Source organism: Sturnira hondurensis, unplaced genomic scaffold, assembly GCF_014824575.4.
Source record: "Sturnira hondurensis isolate 20B ecotype Veracruz unplaced genomic scaffold, ASM1482457v3 Scaffold0010448, whole genome shotgun sequence".
NCBI classification, from domain to species: Eukaryota; Metazoa; Chordata; class Mammalia; order Chiroptera; family Phyllostomidae; genus Sturnira; species Sturnira hondurensis.
Genome location: NW_028083079.1, coordinates 3,710,007 through 3,715,933, shown reverse-complemented (window position 1 = coordinate 3,715,933; position 5,927 = coordinate 3,710,007). Strand labels below are relative to the sequence as shown.

At 39.7% G+C, this 5,927-nt stretch overlaps 1 non-coding gene across 1 annotated transcript; it reads left to right on the top strand.

The window, feature by feature from the left end:
• The first annotated feature begins 5,478 nt into the window (after positions 1–5,478).
• LOC118996002 (U6 spliceosomal RNA) lies at positions 5,479–5,580 on the top strand. Its single transcript, XR_005068405.1, has one exon. It is a non-coding gene; the product is annotated as a U6 spliceosomal RNA (small nuclear RNA).
• The last annotated feature ends 347 nt before the right edge of the window (positions 5,581–5,927 follow it).

The following is a 5,927-nucleotide window of genomic DNA, read 5'->3' as shown; positions in this document are numbered from 1 at the left end:
TACTTAATCGTTTCCTTCTTTAGGATCTTTTCCCCTTGTACTATAAACATGCTCAGGTCTCAGGTACTCTTCAAGAAATAGTCTGACCTACAGTTACTCTCTATTAATCACCCAGTCTGTGTCTTTCCTTATTAGTCTGTTTCTAGCAAGGCCAGTGAAGGCTTGCTGTATTCATGTGCTCCTCCCCTCTTCTCCCACTCACTCTCCAACTGCGCTTCAAAAGGAAGACAGTGTGAGATTGAAGATTTAAGAGATTGGGATTGAGATTTAAGAGATTGCATAAAATCATAAAGTCTCGAGTCAGACAGATCTGCATTTGAATCTGAGCTCTGTAACTGATCAGCTTTGTGACCTTGAATCAAAATCTCTTCTATAACCCTTAGCTCTGGCGTATCAGTGGAATTCTGGTACGTATTTATTCACTCTCCTTGGCTGCCAGGTTATATCACAATGGCACTCTTCCTGGACAGACCTTGTATAAACACACACGTATAGATTTGTGTGCATATATATGTTTCTTGTGTGTATTCATTTCACATTACTGAGTGACTATATAAGAAAAATACTTGGGAAGAGGATAATAAGAGATATAGCTGTCAATCACACAATTATAAAACTGACGAGAACTTAGATCCAATCCCTTTATTTCACAGATGAGAACATTGAAACTCAGTGAAGGGAACTAATTTACCTGTGACTACTCAGTGAAATAGGACCAGAATTGAGACAAGAACTCTGATCCACTGGCACATGGGCTGCGTGCTATTCCTTTTCTGTCCCCCAATACCAGAGCACAAGATTTAGCTCTGACTTTCTCTCAAATGTTTCTAACTCCATTGCTTAAGACTCTGAAATGATTTATTTTCTTTAGGTTTTTTTGGTCAACCCCTAATCTTCATCACTCTTGCCAGTTTTCACATGAAATTTTAAAATCCCACTATCTTGGAAATGAGGAAGATGTGCTATCCAAGTGCCCAACGGTATTTTAGGTTCTTCAATGAGTGTGACCCTAATAAAATTTATAACCTGACCAGGGTTTGCAAGTATAGTGACAACTGAAGAATTACCCCAATAAATATTTGACATGATTTTGAAAGCAATAAAAAATATTTTATTTTTTGCCTACAATTTTCTCTGGGAAGTACAAAAGTAAAAGGACCTTGGAAGGCCAGACAATGATGCCATAATTCTTTCTGGGGAAGATCGTGGTTGTCCAACACTGGATAGATTTCTCTTCAGGTATGAAGAGGTATTATACTTGGCTATGAGTGACTGTTCCACACATCAGTGATTTTAGGATACTTGGGCTACTATCTTGTGAAGTGGGTTACGAGGTTTTGATAAGGAACAATTTCCTGAACTTTGTCATCACAATTTTAATAAATAATCTCTTCTGCGATGCATTGATTCTTGACGCTTGGTTTGTTTGCTTTTTCCAGTACTTTAGGATTTCTATTTTCAGTCCCCAAATTCAAGGATACAAGAGTGTGGAGGAGGCTTAAAGCTTATGCCTGTTTGCCTCAGTCAGTTGATAGGATATTCTTTAATATCCCTGTTGAGAAGGCACCAGTCAGAATTCATGTGGGATTTTCCCATTGGTTAGGAGCTCACTGACTCATAAAATAAACCAAGTTACTTCATGGTAGTGATGACTGTGAAAACTGCCTACTACTCTGAGCTATACCTTCTATAATGTTTGATGATCCTATTTCTTTCCTTTAGAACCATGTAGGTTTAAATCAAATTCTCCCTTCCTCTGACAAACCTCATGTATTTGAAGATAACGTTCACTTATTTTTTTTTAAGATTTGATTTCTTTATCTTTAGAGGGGAAGGGAAGGAGAAAGGGAGAGAAATATCAGTGTATGGTTGCCTCTCTTGCATCCCCTGCTGGGAACTGGCCTGCAACCCAGGCATGTGCCTTGACTGGGAATCGAACCTCGATCCTTTGTTTCACAGGACTGTGCTCAATCCACTGAGCTACACCAGCCAGGGCCAACATTCACTTCTAACCGTTCACAGACAAACCCCACTAGAGACTTCCAAAGCTTCCACTATGTCCCAAAGAGGGCCAGCACTGAACACTGGCTGATACAGAGGGTAGAGGCCTGTTATCTTGGTTTACATTGCCCTAGAACCAGAACTTGAGATTCAAGTTCAAGTAGTTTATTAGAGAGGTGATCCAAAAAAATAGCCAAAACAAAAACAAACCTGTAAGGGATTAAGGAAGTGAAACCACGTTAGGAAGAAAACCACTGCAAAATGACTTATCAAGCAAGTTAGCACTAAATCCAGCCAGCACCCATGGGGAACACACGCCCCAAGATTAGCCACGAAAAGAGGGAGCTGGGATTTTTATCCACCCCCTGCTATCAGTCACTGTTTGAAAAATGCTTGAGGGTTGCTTTTGAGAAATATTAATTCTCCACTGCTTCCAACCTACTACTGAATAGGTTGGCTCCAACAGCCAGAGAAAACCCTCCAGCAAAGGGGTATAGGTGCTGTCGGTCGGAAGTCAGCCAGTTTCAATGAAAACAATATGGGCTAAGGAGGTATGGATGGACATCTCCAGTTTCTGCTACTCCCATTCAGCATCATCCTGAAGAGTGGTGACACCCAAGGGTGAAAACACTGCAAAGTGATCGTGGGCCATCACGTGGGAAATGTCTCTCTCCCTTGACCCTGCTCAGCAGACAGAAGACATCGAAACAGGAGGGATAGATTGTGTAAAAACTAGCCCATGTTCTCCATCCACCTCTTCTAACTCCAAATCAACTCAGCAGGGATCTAAACACCATGGCCAGTGGCTAAGTCCTGCTGGGCTTCCATTTGGCCTAGGAGCCTGGTTAGAAGGGAAAAAAAAATTTTAAGAATCTAGTTTCAAGACATCTGAAGATTATAAAAAGTCAAAAATCTCAGTGGCTATAAATGTTCCTGGAGTACAGCCACACTCATTCATTTATGTATTGTCTATGGCTGCTTTCACACCAGGACAGCAGGGCTGAGTAGTTGCGACAGAGAACATATGCCTTTCAAAGACTACAAGGTTTACACTTTGTCTCTTTACAAACAAGGTTTCCTGGCCTCTGCACTGGTGCCTTGGGTAGGTCTAGTCTGTCCTGGCAAAGCAAGGAGACAGAAATCTCAAAGAGAGTTTGAGGTCAACACTGAAGCAACTGGGATAAGAACTGAATATGGCTGGGGTCGGAGGGGAGTAGGGGGGTAAATGCAGATGACCAATTGAACAACAATAAAATAATTTTAGAAAAAGAATTGAATATAATACCTAAAGTGCTCTAATATGTAAAACTGGCTCAGAAGTACAGGAACAAGGCCAAGATGTTTTTACTGAGACTTCCGTAGAGTATAGTCGGGGAAGTGGTTGGCAGAATTAGAGCCATTTCATGTTTACACTCAAAAGAGTGTCTATTCATACACTTGCCTATTGTTATATGAGGTCTGTCTGGAAGGAGCGTGGCCATTATCAATATAAAGAGAACTGTTTGCGAACATCGATGTAACCTGGCAACCAAGGCAAGTGAACTGGAATGCACATGGGTGTACAATGATGACTTCATGTTACTCCTCAGTGAGAGTGGGAGATGCCACTGAATGAGCATGTGTACTGTGTGGCTGTCACATTAAAAATGATTGAATGAGTTGAGCAATGAATCCCCGTCAAATTTTGCATTAAGCTTGAACATTCCTCCATGGAAACTATTCAGATGATCCAGAAGGCTGCAGCTACTGGTGACTGGCAACTTAATCATGACATCACACCTGCTCATGCATCTCATCTCGAGTTTTTTTTTGTGAAACATCAAATCACCCAGGTGTCTCCTCCCCACTACAGGCTACATTTGATGCCCTGCGACTTCTGGCTTTTCTTAAAGCTAAAATCACCTTTGAAAGGAAAGAGATTTCAGACCATGGATGAGATTCAGGAAAATATGACAGGGAAGCTGAAGAACTGTGTGAAGGTCCCAAGGTGCCTATTTAATTGAACGGGACTAAGGCATCATTATCCTGTGTATAACGTTTCTTGTATCTTGTATCTTCTTTAATAAATGTCTCTATTTTTCATATTGCGTGACTGGATACCTTCTGGAGGGACCTCATATATGTTTAAATGTTTTTGATGTCTACTTCCATTTCAAATGAAGCACCATGACCTTATAAGCCCGTCTTCAAAGCTGGCTCCTGTCTAAACCGTTGACCAGATCACCTTCTTCTTTGCTTTCTAGGACTCATTGTCCCCTTGTCTCCACTGTACTTGCTCTTCCTCAGACACACCACGCTCTTTTCCTCTCAGAGCTTTGCCCTTTTTTTTTCTCATTCCTGACATCCTTCTCCCCCAGTTCTTTGACAGGCTTATTCATCCTTGTTGCAGTTCCCAGCCTGGTTGTCACCCTTTAGGGAAGACATCTAAACATGCTTGTCTTCACAATAGCATTTGTTTTCTTCGGAGCATTGATCTTTATCTAAGGTTACATGCATATTTATCTCATTACTTCTTCACCACATGTATACAATAGACTGTGAACTTCAGGAGAATGGAGGTTTTATCTCCTGTTCATCACTGTATTCCTGGCACCGTAAAAGAATGCATATTGTTCTTCTCTCAGTTTTGCTATGAACCTAAAACTGCTCTAAAAAATAAATACTCTTAAAATTTAAAAAAGATAATTAACCACTTAAAGCTGATATAATAATGCATTTTGGGGCTTGTAATTAGGAGTAAAATGTATAAGAAAACTACAACAAAGGTCAAGAAAAACATGAAAGCATACTATTGTAAGGTTCTTATACTATACATGAAGTGGTGTGTCATTTGAAGGTAGATTGTGATAGGTTATAGCAAAAACCTTAAAATAACCATTAAAATAACCTAGCAAAGAGCCTGAACTAGTAAGCCAACAAAAGAGATAAGACAAAATCATGGAAAGTGCTCAATTAGCCAAAAGGAAATCAAAAGAGGAAAGGGGGATTAGAGAATATGTGGGACAAGTATTAAGCAAATAGCAAATAGTAGCTTTAAACCAAATCACATTATTAATTACATTAAATATAAATTGTTTCAATATTCCACTTAAAAGGTAACGTTTCTCAGAATAGGTGAAATAATATGACCCAACTATATACAGCAGGTCCTCGGCTAATTTTGTTTTATTCAACGTTGTTTCATTATAAAGTTGAGGAGATACCATAGGAACTTAACTCTTGCTTATTTCAATTAGTCTCCGATAACATTGGTTTTATTGCACATCATTTCACTTAACGTTGCAGAACCTATCAACAGCATTAAGTGAGAATTTACTGTACTGTCTGCAAGAAATAAGCTTTAACTATAAGAAGACACAAGTTACCAGTAAAAGGATGAGGATAGATATACCCCGCTAAGCAAACAAAAGCTGGAGTGGCTATATTTGTATCACACGAAGCCTGAAGAGAGACAAACGACCACCCAGAAAGGTAGTAGTGCTCACTTCGGCAGCACGTGTACTAAAATTGGGACAGTACAGGGAGGATTAGCACAGCCCCTGTGCAAGAAAGGGAGTAAAAGTATTCATTCCTCTGTGTAAGTTTGGTATAAAGGCATTCCACATTAAAAAATGGTTGTATATATTAGGTACTCAGTAAATCCTTGTAGCATAAACGAATGAACAAATAAATGAATGAATGAATGGCTTTTAAGAAGTCAGAGAGAATAGAAAATCCTAGAATGTTTAAAGATATCATCATGGCAAAGTTGGGTTGGCCTTACAGACCTGGGCGTGAATCTGAGCTCCGCTGTTTAAATTCGTGTTTAATGACACAAGGCAAATGTCTTAATCTTGCTGAACCCGTGTCCTTATTTCTCAGTTAAGGTAACAGTACCTACCTCTGTGAAAAGTTGTAGACATCAACTCGATTTTAATGCTTTCAAA